This window comes from Caretta caretta, chromosome 14 (genome assembly GCF_965140235.1).
Source record: "Caretta caretta isolate rCarCar2 chromosome 14, rCarCar1.hap1, whole genome shotgun sequence".
Classification (NCBI taxonomy): Eukaryota; Metazoa; Chordata; order Testudines; family Cheloniidae; genus Caretta; species Caretta caretta.
The window spans coordinates 9355719-9370851 of NC_134219.1; positions in this window are offsets into that span (position 1 = coordinate 9355719).

The following is a 15133-nucleotide window of genomic DNA, read 5'->3' on the forward strand; positions in this document are numbered from 1 at the left end:
CTCACACTTCTGTTTCCAGCTCATGATCTTTTTCACAGCTCCAGCAGCTCTGCCTATTGTTACTCTTAAGAGAGCAGTCAAGGTCCAGTGAAAAGGTAAGTTGCCAACCTCCCTTTCCACTGTGAAGGGCATCCTGTTATTGAAAATAAAACCTTCCCTCCCTCAGCCCCTGCTCATCTGGCTCAATTCAGATTCAAATTATTTTTGTTTTCCTTTGCCCACTACTATTAATTGAAATACTGGTTACAAAGAGCTGGAACAAAATTCTGGGGCTTGAGGCCAGACTGCAGCACTAACGGAGGGAGGGGGAATCATATGCACAACATTGCTGTGTACCACTAAGCCATTGATCGGCATGATTTGCATAGGTGCTGGGAAACAGAGTAATGCTTTGGAAGGATTTTACAACACTTCTTCCCATCTGCAGCGATTTGCAGTAGAGCAGAATGGGCTGTAAATCAGAGAAGTGGCAGGAATTCAGATGAATATTGCAAAGTTTCCAGATGCTCCACTAAAATATTTTGTTCCCCCAGGAGAGGAAGGTGGGAGAAAGGAGGAAGATTATCCTCAAAATAGATTAGCTCTGCTGTGGAACTGCCAGTCCTGAAGTTTCAGGATGCCTGTTCTTAGTGCTTGGATAAGCGACCATTACATCTCAGTGCATTATTTGATCCACTTTGCCCAGAGGGTACATCGGAAAAGCCCTTGTGTTCTGTGTGACTGTGAGCACTGCTGGCCCCAGCTGTTCAAAAATCTAGAGTCAAGCTCCCCAGATCATGAGTTTTTTAAACCTTTTGGTTTTGCACCATTAGGTTGCCCTTGGATCAAGCCTTCCAGCTTTTCTCTACAATCGAAAGGGCTAGAGAACTTTTTTTAAAAGGAAAGCCGAGGTGCTCACTGAATTACACGGCTCCAGGACCTGGGGATTTAAGCAAAGCAACAAACACCGCGAGAGCTGCCCACAGTGAACATGCATGTTTATACACACAAGCTGAGATCTGCGCCTGAACCCACACGTGCCTTGTGGTGCAATAGACCTGCACTCAGAAGGTAAAACCGGGCTCCTCAGAAGCAACTCTGAAAACCAGGTGTAAGCATTGTCCTTGCCAGGGCTGCTTTAGTAGCAACTGATGTAGAGTGGGAGGAAGAGCTCCTATCAGAGACAGGGAAATCCTCTCCTTCGTCCCCTCCAGCTCAAACCCTCTCAAAGCTTAGGGGTAGTTACTGAACTTAGACATACACCATCAGTTTGCTGCATCAAGTTCTGAGCTGAAGTATTTTCTTAACGTGAGGAAGTTTGCATCACTGGTCAGCAGACTGGTTGTGTTCGATGGAAACAAAGCACCTGCCTTGCACTGATTTTGTACCTCTGTTCTATAAGGTTCATCTGGTCTCCTTGAAATAAGACCAGCTGTTCTAGTAGCAAGCTGAGAATAAAAAAAACAACAGGCACCATTACTTTGAGTAAGAGCACGCCATTAAAATCAGTCTCTGGAAACACTGCAGCAGGCCAGGTAATGTACTATTATTGCATCAAGGTTGCAGTGGAAAGTAGTTTCAGAGAAACTGAGGTCTTGAAACCACACTGCCCTCTAGTGGCAGCAAAGTCTCATTATATAAATGAATAAGCAAAGCTCTTCAGTGACGCAGCTTCCTATTGCTACTGCTCGAAAGATAAAAAGGCTAATCTTAGCTACAGAATCACTCCAGCACAACAAAGATCAGAATCTGGCCCTTGGAATCCATATGCCATGTTCAAGGCAGCCTTCCTCTTTACACAAGGCTCACACACTTTCAGGAACACGGACACACTTTTCTGGGCTGCTAAAATTAGGTTTTTAGCAGATCCCATAAATGCAGTGTTTAGCATCTCTGCTACAAGTTCTCACCCTTCAGTTCTCTTGAGTGGGGGTGGGGAGGGGGAGGAGCAGGGGCAGGCTGGGGCCAGGTCACTCACTGATGCCTGTGCCAGGCCCCCCGCTAACCCCCCAAAGCCGCCCTGGACCACACATCCCCCAGAGCGCAGGCCTCCCAAAGCACCGGGCCTGGGGTGGTTGCCCCGGTCCATCCTATGGATGGGACAGCTCTGCATGGACCCCGCATCCCCTCAAAGCGCGGGGCCCAGGGCAGTTGCCACAATCTGTCCTATGGACGGGACGACTCTGCTTGGACCCGTTCTGGGCACCACTAAAAATTATAAAAATCTGGCGCCCCTGGCTGCACCAGTCTTGTACCTGGCACAGTTTACTCCATGCGGGCTCAGCTGCACTGGCCTGTTTGTTTCGGGGAGGGTGGCGTCAAAGCCAAGGCCCTGCCCCTTCCCTGCCTGTCTGCCCAGCAGGGCAAGTAGCAACCCTGTGGTGGCTGCTTTCCCCATCACACACAGAGCAGCAATGTGGGTAGGAGGGAAGCAAAGAGGCGCCTCACACTTCCATCACTCCCTGCCTGAGCAGGGAAGGCAGCTGAGGACTGAGCCCTAAATGAGTGATTTAAAATATTATTTAGTCTCAAGTCTTTCCCACCAGCATCTTTTCCTCCTGCCCACGCTCCATCCTGCACAGTGGCCAAGTACCATTTCACCAGTCATCCAGCCCCTGATGATCTATTGAGCCTTGCCTTCAGGTACCTGGACATGGGCCTTACAAACAATCAGATGCATGCATCTGAACAGCTTTGCAGAACCTGTACTGAATGTTTAACTGGGAATCATTTGCAAAACTATGCTTCATCATATCCTGAAGGTGAGGTGCTTTCTACACATCACACAAAAAAGGGGAATCTACATCACTACGTAGCCTGAGAGCAGAACAGAAGGGTTATAAATACACGCAGAACACAGAAGATAAATTAGAGCAATGACATTTCAACCCCAAGGTCTTTGCCAGGAAGGATTTGTAAGGGAAATTAATAGACTGCAGAAGTCACACTGCTCCTTTCTCCTTGGATATTTGCCATTTTTAAATAAGATTTTCCCCCCAAACACTCAAAAAGAACAGGCCATTCGCAACAACCAATGTGAGCGGCATGAAAATAAACTTCCTTTGCACCTGGATCAGACAGACCCACTTGCTAGCTGGTCTTGAACTACCTGATCAGACCCAGGTTCAGGATGTCACCACACCTAAAGCATGGGAGTAACAGCTTAAAAACACCGGTTGCAGGAAGTTTACAGGACTCAGGCCACAGAAGGTAAATAGTTTTTCCATCTCACCTTCACTATTTTTTGCATTTAACTATTGTTCATATGGTGCTTTGAAGATCCTCCACTGGTGTAAATTGTCATAGGTCCATTAACTGAAGTAAAGGAGGTTTGTCAGTTTACACCAACGGAGGAGGTCAGTGGAGCGACGCCTATTTACGCTAGCTGAGGATGTGGCCCATATCTTGCCATATTAATAACCAGCGCTACATAGTTTGAAAGAACATCCAAGTGAACTTGAAGGCTGCTATAGCCAATGCATGGAGTTCTGTTTGTCCATCTTAGCAATGTGTTTATTTGTAATTACCTGGCTACTTTCAGTTGCTTCCATCACCAAGTATAATTTTCCTCACAAGTAGCAATGAGTCATTGCTGGCAACTTGCTCCCATCTGCAGTAGCTGGGAGCAGGTCAGATATTTCAAGAAGCTATTTTCACACGTTACCATGGAAATAAATGCACATTATCTTTTAATGCTTGAAAAACAAAAATTCAGTACAAAGCATATTTAATTAATCAAAAAAAAATATTAACCCAAACAGGGAAAAGTTTGTAAAAGCAACAATGGTCCCAGATTGGAAACCTGAGAGGAAAAGCAAAGGAAACCCCATCTATCCAGCTTTTCCTAAAGAGGACTTTTGTCTTAAACATTTTCAGGGATGGATGGGAGCAGTTCACTTAAAATTAATAGACTTTTCTTTCTTAGCAGCCAGTGGTTCCTTCTGAAGAGCTCAGGGCATGAATTCATCCTCTGCTGGGGCAGCGCTGTTGACAGCAAGACATGGCTCACTCTGTGTGTTCTACACAACAGACATAGTGCAACCAGCTGCTCCATGCTGCTCGTTAGCATCTCCACCAATTTCCCCTAATGAAAACCATAATACAATTGAATCAGAGGCAGTTTCCATGCCTGCAAACTCTCCAGACTGTATTGTACAAACCTAACTCAGACTTTCCAGCAACAGCTGGGAGAACATGGGTGTCTAGCTCCCATCTTCACAGGGCTCTCTGTGGCTGTACCCCAGCGCCTATGTACCCAAATGATACAGCAGCTGAGAAATTACAGAGCTGCAAAAAGTGTTGGGTCCCTATTGATTCAAACAATGGGTTCCAACCTTCCAAGACCAGCTGGATGGAGCGAGGAGCTCTTCACCTTGCTGTTCTTCCTTTATGGTGCAATTTGAAACTCAGATAGCCACTTCTTCAGCTGTGTTCAAAAGTATTCTCATCGCCCCTTCTTCCAACTGGCCAGGGGCTTGGCAGAAACTGATGCCTCCACAGCCAGCAGAGCAGAGCAGTGCCGATGCTTCACCAGCCATCCAGGATATCCTATTGAATAGAGAGGTCTGGTGCACTCCATTCCGCTGTGGGCAGGCAGAGCCTGCCATGTTCTCTATGGCAGTCTGGACTGGCACCCTATAGCAAGACCTCACAGTATGCTTGTGGCTTCCTAGTGCAGGAGGCTGGAAATCCAGCAGCAGCTCCAAGTATGCGTAAAAGTTGAGGTTTATGCAGAGTTTAATAGGTCACTAAATAATTGCAGTCGTCCAGGTTCCCATTTTATGTTTATATTCATTTTAACCCAAGCCTCTGCCTACATTCTCAGTTGTTGGCATGCCACAGCTTTCTGCATCAACAGTACATAACTCCTCTGTACAAGCTGCAGGGGGAAATCTGGAAGCTTTGGGAGTGAAATAGGGCACAGATATGGCTCTAGCAGCCAGGAAGTTGAGAGAGGCAATCTGGGATAAACTTGTTAGCTACATATTTGGAGTAAGATGATCAGCAATGAAATAATAAACTTCTTGATTAAACTTCCATCATTTGGTTTCAGAGTTGATGCCCTGCTGAGGTGAACAAGGCAGTTCATACTCAGTTATTGTTTCAGGCTGTCTGCTGACTCAGGGAGACCACAATGTATCAGTTTATATTAAGATAGTCTTCACAACCATAAGGACTAGAGACTTAATTTTTCCTTTAAAGGAAAGATTAGATTCTGAAGCACAAATCCACAGCAGGGGTAGATTCCGTGGCAAATTCTATGGCCACCCAATGGCGGAGTACTAGAGTCCTGATTAAAAAAGCTCAGACACCAGTAAAAATGGTTCTTACCACCTTCCTATTACGATAAACCACCCACAGAATGATTTTCTTCAGCTACTTGAGCTATGCGTTGTTCATTCACCAATATCATTACTAGCCTCAATTTCCTTTCTCCTGAAACTTGGAATTTTATGGGTCAGACCAGTGGTCAACCTAGCTCAGTATCTTGTCTTCCAACAGTGGCCAGTGCCAGATGTTTCAGAGGGAGTGAACAGAACAGGGCAATTTATTAAGTGATCCATCTCCTGTGCTCCGGTCCTAGCTTCTGGCAGTCAGAGGTTTAGTGACTCCCAAAGCACGGGGTTGCGTCCCTGACCATCTTGCTTAACAGCCACTGATGGACCTATCCTCCATGAACTTATCTAATTCTTTTTTAATCTCTTTATACTTTTGGTTCTCATAACATCCCCATAAATAACAGAGGCCTCATCTTAATTAGAGTCATGATCTGTAACGTAAGTGAAAAAAAATAAATAGCAGCACCGTTAACAACAACACTGCGGGTGGTGTTCTACTGAATTCTAAATGGTTTAGTCTTGTCAGTGCACAATGTAATGATTCTGTAAGACTTCACCAACTATGGCAACAAGACACAGCTTAGTGTTTCAGATGTTTGTGCTCATGTTGTATATGCTTCAGGGAGTTTTATGGGGCCAAAGACCTTGTCTTCTTACTAGAGTTCCACTTCCTAGATGGTGGGAAAATAATGCGTTTTGTCACTCCTGTAACTGGCTACCTTAAGTAAAAAATTTTACAGTTGGGGAACTGAGGCACAGAGAGGCTAAGCAACTAACCCAAGGCCATACAGACAGTCTGTGGCAGAGCAGGGAAATAAACCTGGTGTCGAGTCCCAGGCTAGCACTCTCGCCATTGCACAATTTTTCCTCTCTAATATTAGGAGATATCTGGTTCCTTATTTGGGGGGGCTTTTACTCCATACCTCCTTCCTTTCCCACTTTCTACTCTTATCACTTGAGCTAAAGAAGAACCACTGTTAAGTACAAAGCTGTAATATTTATAGGGCTTATAAGCCTGTGTGGATCTCTAGCCACTAGAACAGTCTGGCAAAATCACCATAAAAACCCACCAGCATGGCCAAAAGATCTGCCCACCCACCTTTACAGTGATGACGGGATTGGTGTTGACAGTGGTGGTAGTGATATTTTAATCAGCCTCCATAAAAATACCCATCCAGGGTGAGCAAGCACATAGTATTTTTGCAAACCTGCACACGAGGGTGACCTGATCATCAGCACTCGAGTAGCTTTGACGCTGAGTAGATGGAAGAGGTACCCACACACACAGTCACGGGTTGTCTAGGGAATGACTCCCATTAACACTGAGAAAGGAAGTTGTACAAGTGCCTCAAGAGGAGAGATGCCCTCCATTCCTGGAATAGTAAATTGAGTCCCCAGCAATGGCAGGCCATGTAGGAAGACTACAGGCATTCCTACCACCTTCCTCTTAATCCTTCGGAATCCGTTTAAATTGCCAAGTAAGCCAATATCATCAGAAAAAATGGATCAATGGCAGAATCAGTCCACCACCATGGTTACCTCCTATTTTAACTACTAGATGGCAAATAGTTATGGAGTCCAGAAGGAACAACATGACCTTCTCCAGCCGAATTCTTCCAGACAGACTGGAAAGATTTCATCGAGCACAGGCGTTGGGAGGTTTAGTTGGGACCATTTGAGTGCCTGAGGTCATAATCTATGCCTGAGGGATGAGATAAAGCATCCGCCTTCGTTCTTTTCTACACTTATCACTGTTACTCACCCAAACCTACTCTCCATAGAGATGCTTCAGGAGCCAGCTCATCAGCCCAGTGAGTTACAACAGCTGATTGCATGGGGGAAATTTAGATCCCAAGCCACTAGGCTGGGAGCAGAGTGGAGGAAGTGCTCTCAGTCCCTGGGAGCAGGAAGTTGGTACCTTGCTTTGATCCAACAGGGGTTGTGGTGCTGGAGGGATCCAGAAGCAGTGTAGCCTTGCTCTTCTACTCAACAGGAAGATCGCAGTGATGCAGAGACTGTCCTGAACCCAAACCCAAACCCTGCCCCTTAACACTCCCTACCTTTGGGAAAGTTTGAAAGCATGTTAGAAATTAGCAGTTGGCTCCTGCCTCTATAAGGAGCCCCTCCAAAACCCCCTAACTTTGGAAAGTTTAGATCCAGATCTGCACTTTGTAGTACCATGGTAATTGTTGAGAATTGAGAAAATGTATATAGCTCACCACATTTCCCACAGTGACAGCTTTAATATCACCACTGTACTCACCTATCTCATCACTAGGCTTGTCTTCCATGGTCTCCACTTTCAGGGTTTCATAAATAGCTGACTCTCTGTCTTCATTAAAATCTTGATTCAAAAGAAGAGAAACAAAAGATAAGTATCAGGTGGACTTTTGTTAATGAACTAATTATTGATTTGTTTGTGTTTCTGAACCAATGGTTCCAATATATGGTCTAAAACTTAGAACAAAATCCAGAGTCAGGAGACTTGGGTTCCATGCCCAGTTTGCTGCTGAATCATCTGTAATCTTGGGCAAATCGCAACTGCTCTAAGCCTCCCTTCCGCAAAATGGGTAGAATAACATTTACCTGCTTCAGAACATTAATAAAATGCTTTGAGATCTCTGGATGAACGGTGCTTGAGAAATGGAAGTATATCATTGTGAATGGGAGTCACAACTGTAATTGTTTGACATGATGCAATGACAATGATGTTTTAGAGCCAGACTGCTAATGACTGCTGTGAAATAGCAGGACCCCCTGTGTCCCCCAAGCCTTCAGAGACCTCCCTCAGTGTCAGTGGGGTAAGTTACTCAGAGAAGTGTTTGTACATAACAAAAAGCAGAAAATCCTCACTGGAAGCCCTTTGCCTTTTAAGGAAATCACTCATATTTGAAACAAAGTTCAAAACTCAAATTAAATACGGAAACTCACTAGCGGTATGAAAATCAGTGGTTTTCTTGGTCTCCTCTGATATTAAGAGATCAGTGGCCCTGGATGTGCAGCTAAAGGCCTCCTTGACAAAGTACAGTGTTGTAATGATTTTCTTCCTTATGGTCTCTAACAACTTGAGCTTTTTCCATCAAGCTAGGAACATCATGCCTAACAAACAAAACGTAAGAACAGCCATACTGGATCAGACCAAAGGTCCACCTAGCCCAGTATTCTGTCTGCCAACAGTGGCCAATGCCAGGTGCCCCAGAGGGAATGAACAGGTAATCATCAAGTGATCCGTTCCCTGTCTCTCATTCCCAGCTACTGGCAAAGAGAGGCTAGGAACACCATCCCTGCCCATCCTGGCTAATAGCCATTGAAGGACATTTCCTCCATGAATTTATCTAGTTCTTTTTTGAATCCTGTTATAGTCTTGGCCTTCACAATATCCTCTGGCAAGGAGTTCCACAGGTTGACTGGGTGTTATGTGAAGAAAACAAACCTGACATACCAATTTCAAGTATCCATCAGTCACTGAGGCATATGGTTTCCGGCTTTCACATACTAAAGACATTTCCTGTACATTTTGGTGATGCGAGTGTGCTAACAAATGCTGTAAAAAGTCAATGATTGGGACACAATTTTCTGCTCCAGTCAGGATCACCAATTCAGTAGCTCTACACAACTTTGAGGAATTATTTTTTACATCCTGGAGGGAGGAGGAAGACATCCCATCACTACTGAGGTAAGATGGCGGCTGGGTGTGTGGGGTGGGGGGGGGGGGCGGGGAGGGTGAATATTGTCCAACTAGATAGACAAATTTCCACAAAGGTACCAAAATCAGAAACTTCCCTCTTAACTTTCCATAATAACCAAGAAATCAAAGGTATGTTCAGGCACTAAATCATGAACTAACACAACACGGCTGTTACTCTGAAACAAGTTTCACAGCATCCTTAACAGCTGGTACATAGGAAGACAAAATTCCCCTTGCTGAGGAAGAGGAAGCAAGTGACTTAAATAACCGAGGCAGGGCTGAAGCTTTCCTAGATCCCCTAGACCTTCTTGCCCAAAGGCTCTAGTTCTTGTCAAGCTTGGAATCGCACTCCCTCTAGGAAGATCACCACAGGCAACTACACAACATTAAATTTACAGCACAAGTTTTACCACATGCAGGCTGACTGTTCTCTGCCAGGCCCTGGCAGCTGCATCGATTTCCATAAGACTTCGATCCAGGCAGTATGTAAATCAGCAGATTCTGCAGACTGATCAAAAAAGAAGTACAATCATCAGGGACATTGGAACAAAAGGACATACATTTTATTGATGCATGTTAATTTCACAAAGCCTGTTGTAACCATTTCCTCTCCGCCTCCCCGTGTCCAGGGCTGTATCTTTTTTTCTTACTTGTGATCTTTTGCTTTACATTGAGGCTAGGGATGAAAGCTGGACATTCCAAGAAATTGGATAGCAAACTATGAGCCTGATTCAAAGCCCAGTGAAGTCAATGGAAAGATTCTAACTACAAAGGTCTTGGCCATAGTCGAGCAATCTTATATCTGTGAGCGTACTGGATAAAATCATTGGATAATGTTATAACAGAGCAACATGGCTTGAGACTGGAAAGAGCTGGGGCAGCCCTGGCTCCACTGTGAGTTAGGGAATACACTTTGGTTACCATGTCACTACAAAATTCACCGAACCTCCTATGTGCCAGGTATTTGACATTCTGTTCTTACCAGGAATTTCTTCTTTCCGTTTGCCATTGTGATCTCGAAAGGATAATGAGCTTTCACAGCTTGTGCCCCGCGTACCGACTGCACCTGAAAAGCATTTCTATAAAGAATCCTCCACAGGTATGTGCAACCTCTAAGATTTGCTATTAGCACTTTTTAAAAAGTTTTTTAAAACATTCTATAATCCTGATGGATGAAAAAATTTAAAACATGTTGGGCCAATTTTTCCAGCAAGTATAAATCGGCATAGCTCCACTGACAGTTGAGGACCAGGCCCAGTGTTACTTGACCTCTTTGGTTATGCCAAGTTGAACATAAGACCCACCATACTGCGTCAGACCAATGGTCCAGCTAGCCCAGTATCCTATCTTCCGACAGTGGCAATTGCCAGAACAGGGCAATTATCGAGTGATCCATCCTGTTGTCTAATCCCAGATTCGGGCAGGCAGAGGCTTCCGGACCATCTTGGTTAATCACCATTGATGGACCTATCTTTCATGAACTTGTCTAATTCTTTTTTGAACCCAGTTATACTTTTGGCTTTCACAACATCCCCTGGCAATGAGTTCCACAGGTTGAGTTTAAAATCCGTGAAGAAATACTTCTTTATGTTTGTTTTAAATCTGCTGCCTATTCATTTCATTGGGTGCCCCCTAGTCCTTGTGTTATGTGAAGAGGTAAATAACACTGCCTAATTCACTTTTTCCACGCCATTCATGATTTTATAGACCTCTATCACATCCCTCTTTAGTTGTTTCTTTTCTAAGATGAATTGTGCCAATCTTTTTAATCTCTCCTCCTATAGAAGTTGTTCCAGCCCCTTTGACAATGTTTGTTGCCATTCTCTGTACTTTTTCCAATTCTAACACATCTTTTTTGATATGGGACAACCAGAACTGCATACAGCATCCAAGGTGTGGGTGTACCATGGATTTATATAGTGGCATTATATTTTCTGTCTTATTATGTATCCCTTTCCTAATTTTTCTTGACATTGTCAGCTTTTTTGACTGCTGCTGTGCACTGAGCAGATGTTTTCAGAGAACTATCCATGCTGGCTCTAGAACAGCAGTTCTGAAACTTTAGCAACCCGAGGACCCCCATTTTGATTTAAAAATTTTCATGGACCATCAAGCTGGTTTCTCATTTTTTCCAGGGGTGCTCAATCCCCACTCAGCCCCAGACCCTGTCCCCATTCCACCCCTTCCCCCATGGCCCCACCCTCACCCCCTCTTCTTCCCTGCCTCGTTCTACCCCCTCCCCCAAGCGGTGTGCGGGAGGGATGGGGAGGAGTTGATCAGCGGGGCCAATGGCCCCGGCCATGACTTGCGGACCCCCTGGAGCCAGACATGACTCGCAGACTCCTTAGAGTACCTTCGCAGACCCCAGTTTGAGAAACTCTGCTCTAGAATCTTTAGAATCTCAGTATTAGCTATCCTCCAGTCATCTTGTATAGAGGCTGATTTAAGTGATAGGCTATATGCTGGAGTTAGTAGTTCTGCAATTTCAGATTTGAGTTCCTTCAGAACTCTTGAGTGAACAACATCTGGCCCTGGTGACTTTTTACTGCTTAATTTATCAATTTCTTCCAAAACCTCCTCTAGTGACACCTCAATCTGGGACAGTTCCTCAGATTTGTCACCTAAAAAGGATGGCTCAGATGTGTTAATTTCCCTCTCATCCTCTGAAGACTGATGCAAAGAATTAATTTAGCTTCCCTGCAATGGCTATGTCTTCCTTGAGTGCTCTTTTAGCACCTCGGTTGTCTAATAGCCCCACTGATGGTTTGGCAGACTTCCTGCTTCTGATGAACTTAAAAAATATTTGTGAGTTTGTGTGTCTTTTTCTAGTTGCTCTTCAAAATCTTTTTTGGCCTGCCTAATTATGCTTTTACATTTACACTTGCCAGAGTTTATGCTCCTTTTTATTTTTCTCAGGAGGATTTGATTTCCAATTTTTACAAGATGTCTTTTTGTCTCTAACTGCCTCTTTTACTTTGTTGTTTAGCCATGGTGATGGGGTTTTTTTTGTCCTTTTACCTTTTTTTAATTATTATTTGGGATATAACTTTAATATGGTGGTTTTTGAAAGGTTTCCATGCAACTTGCAGGCATTTCATTCTTGTGACTATTCCTTTTAATTTCTGTTTAACTAACTTCCTCATTTTGGTGTATTTCCCCTTTTTGAAGTTAAATGATTCCGTGGTGGGTTTCTTTGGTATTTTCCCCCCTACAAGAATATTAAATCTTATTACACTATGGTTGCTATTACCAAGCAGCTGACCTATATTCACCTCTTGGACCAGATCCTGTGCACCACTTAGGACTAAATCAAGAATTGCCTCTCTCCTTGTGGGTTCCAGAACTGGTTGCTCCAAGTAGTCATTAATGGTATCTAGGAACTTTATCGCTACATCCTGTCCTGAGGTGACCTGTATCCACTCAATACGGGAATAGTTGAAATCCCCCATTATTACTGAGTTGACTTTATGCCTCACATGATAATTTTCTTTGCTTCTCTGCAGAACTACTACAGCCCACTAGTTTGTATTTTAAAAGAGAAGTGAAAGGAAGTGCTGCCCTCTGGAATCTCTATCCCTGTCCCAGTGTGCATCAGTCTTAAGACTTTGCAGCGCACCACCCTCAACTTTGGATAACGAGTCAAGTTGAGTCCATCTTACCCTCCTCCTTGTCCAAATTCTTAGTAGGCTTCTCAGAAGTGATAGCTGGTCATTTAGGAATCACACAGCAAGATCTGTTTGCATTCTACTCCCATATGTGTACAAAATAGAAATTATTAATTCTGTGTGGGTCCAATCCTGACAGCTCTTCTGGTGTGGAATTCAGTAGGTGTTGAGGGCTTGCAGCACTAGGCCCTGTATTTGGTAGGACTGTAAGGAGGAAGTCCTGAAGTCTCACGTGATACCAACTATCCTTCCAGTCTAGGACGGCTAACTGCAGTTTGCTCTCCGGCTGGCCAAGGCTACTCTTGCATGATCCAGGAGGGTCAATGAAAAGCAAGGTGAGATGCAGTATCTATAGCACTCTCAGCTCCAGAGTGTTGAACTCTGATTCTCCAAAAGTTACAGAGCCTGACTACTGCCTTTAAACAGGAAATTGGATGCAGAAAATATCACCTTGGTTATAAAGGAAATCCTCAGCCAGCCGATCACAGGAAGATTCCTCTCAGTGCAAATACAAACACAAGAAGCACTTCTGAGAGTCTCTCTAAAACAGCTTGAAATGTGTCTGATCACAGGTTTTACTTACTATGTATATGGAGTAGCATCCAGGGAGGCATAACTGCAAAACACCACCATACCAGTTATCAATAGGAAAAAATATCCAGGCTATCAAAGACGGAGAAAGTAAATCATTTATACACCTACTGCATCTCCACGTTTCTTTGTAAAGAAATCGAGGGTGGTATTATGAAGTCAAAACCAATACTTTGCCCATGTAAATTTCTATTTAAACAACAAAACAAGTGTTAGAAAAAAACAAGATGTAAATCAGTGGTGTTGATTCTCTCATGTATTGCAGACTTTGCCACCAACTCACTATGCGACTGTGGGCACTCCGGGCCTTAGTTTTCCCAGCTGTAAAATGGGTGGTATGATGCTTAATGTGTAAAGTGCCTTTAGATTTACAGATGAAAGTAATTGTAGAAGTGCAAAAGTAGTTATTACATATAGATACATGCACATGCACACACATGCCACTCTCTTAGAAGCCAAATGTTTACGGGAGTTAAGTTCCCAACTCCCATTGACATTTAATAGAAATTGGGTGCAGAACTCTCACAGTCCCTTTGGTAGCCCCAGCCTACGTTCCTTTACATATAGTTTAAGGTCTTGCCTTATTAAAACTGAATGGACCATGTTGGTAGCAAACTGAGAAGGGCTTTTGTAAAGGAAGTGAATGAAAATGGAACTATACAAACTTCCCCAAAAATGTATGTGACTTATTTAACAAAGATACAAACCAGTTAAATATGTTGTTTTGGCTAAACCTACTGTGTATGGCACCAGGAAATGAACAGAGACCCTGTCCCCAATAAACGTACACGTTTGATTTATGTGGAGACTGGCTGGTCGCACTGACTGGGATGAGCCTATGGAGACTTTCCCACCTATAGGTTGCTGCTCTGAATCCTTTTCCATCCAGTTCCTCTCTCAAAAAAAGCCCTGTGTGAGCATTTGTAGAAGGTGCATCATCTTAGATTATTAGTGACCTTCGAAAAATAATTCAAAGAACATTATTTTTCATCTTTCCTACACATTGGCAGACTCCCCCAATGGCAGATTTTTTTTTTGCATACTCCCTTAAAATAGACATCAAAATTAATCCGCTGTCACATACATGGGAACAAGGTCTAGTTATGTACAGAACTGCTAGCCTAAATTAGCATGGTGTGGAGTTATATGGCCACCTACAAATGACTGGCCAGATTTTCTGGAGTGCTTAGAACGAAGTAGCTCCCACTGAGACTCATGGGAGCAGAGCACTTTCTAAGACCACTTCATTTAGGTGTCTGAATGGGAACTGTTGGGCACCAAGGTCTTTCGGAAGTCAGACATCTAGAACCTTTTGGGCCATCACTACTCCCCTTTCATCTTCGTCCCATGGAATTCCAGTGAAAAAACAACTTTACACTTGGATATGCTCTAGTAGAAGATCTCAAAGCACTTTACAAAGATGAAGCCTCAGTATCTCAGAGAGAGATATACAGATGGATGAACGAAGAGATTAAGTGTTGCTCATGGTCACTCAAAAAGTCCGTGGCCACCAAGGAATAGAACCCAGGGTCCAGGATTCTAGCCACTGAGCCCTATTTCCACTCCCTACCGAGCAAGAAGTATTAGACTAGACACTCCTAAGAGCACATTAATGCTGTTCCATAACTTAAAATGGGTCAAAGATGAATTATACAAAGCACCATCTCCTACAATCTCTGTGCAGAATTGAATATGGACATCTGGGAATGTATTTACAAACTACAAATTGAAACCTATTCCATTTAGCAGCTAGTAGAGAACCTTTACCAGATCTCTTCTGACTTCTTTGGAAGGAGTGGAAGAATGAAAACAAGAGAGACAGCTATGCTACCCTAAAAACCAGAATAAAAACAGCAGGCACTGAATACAAA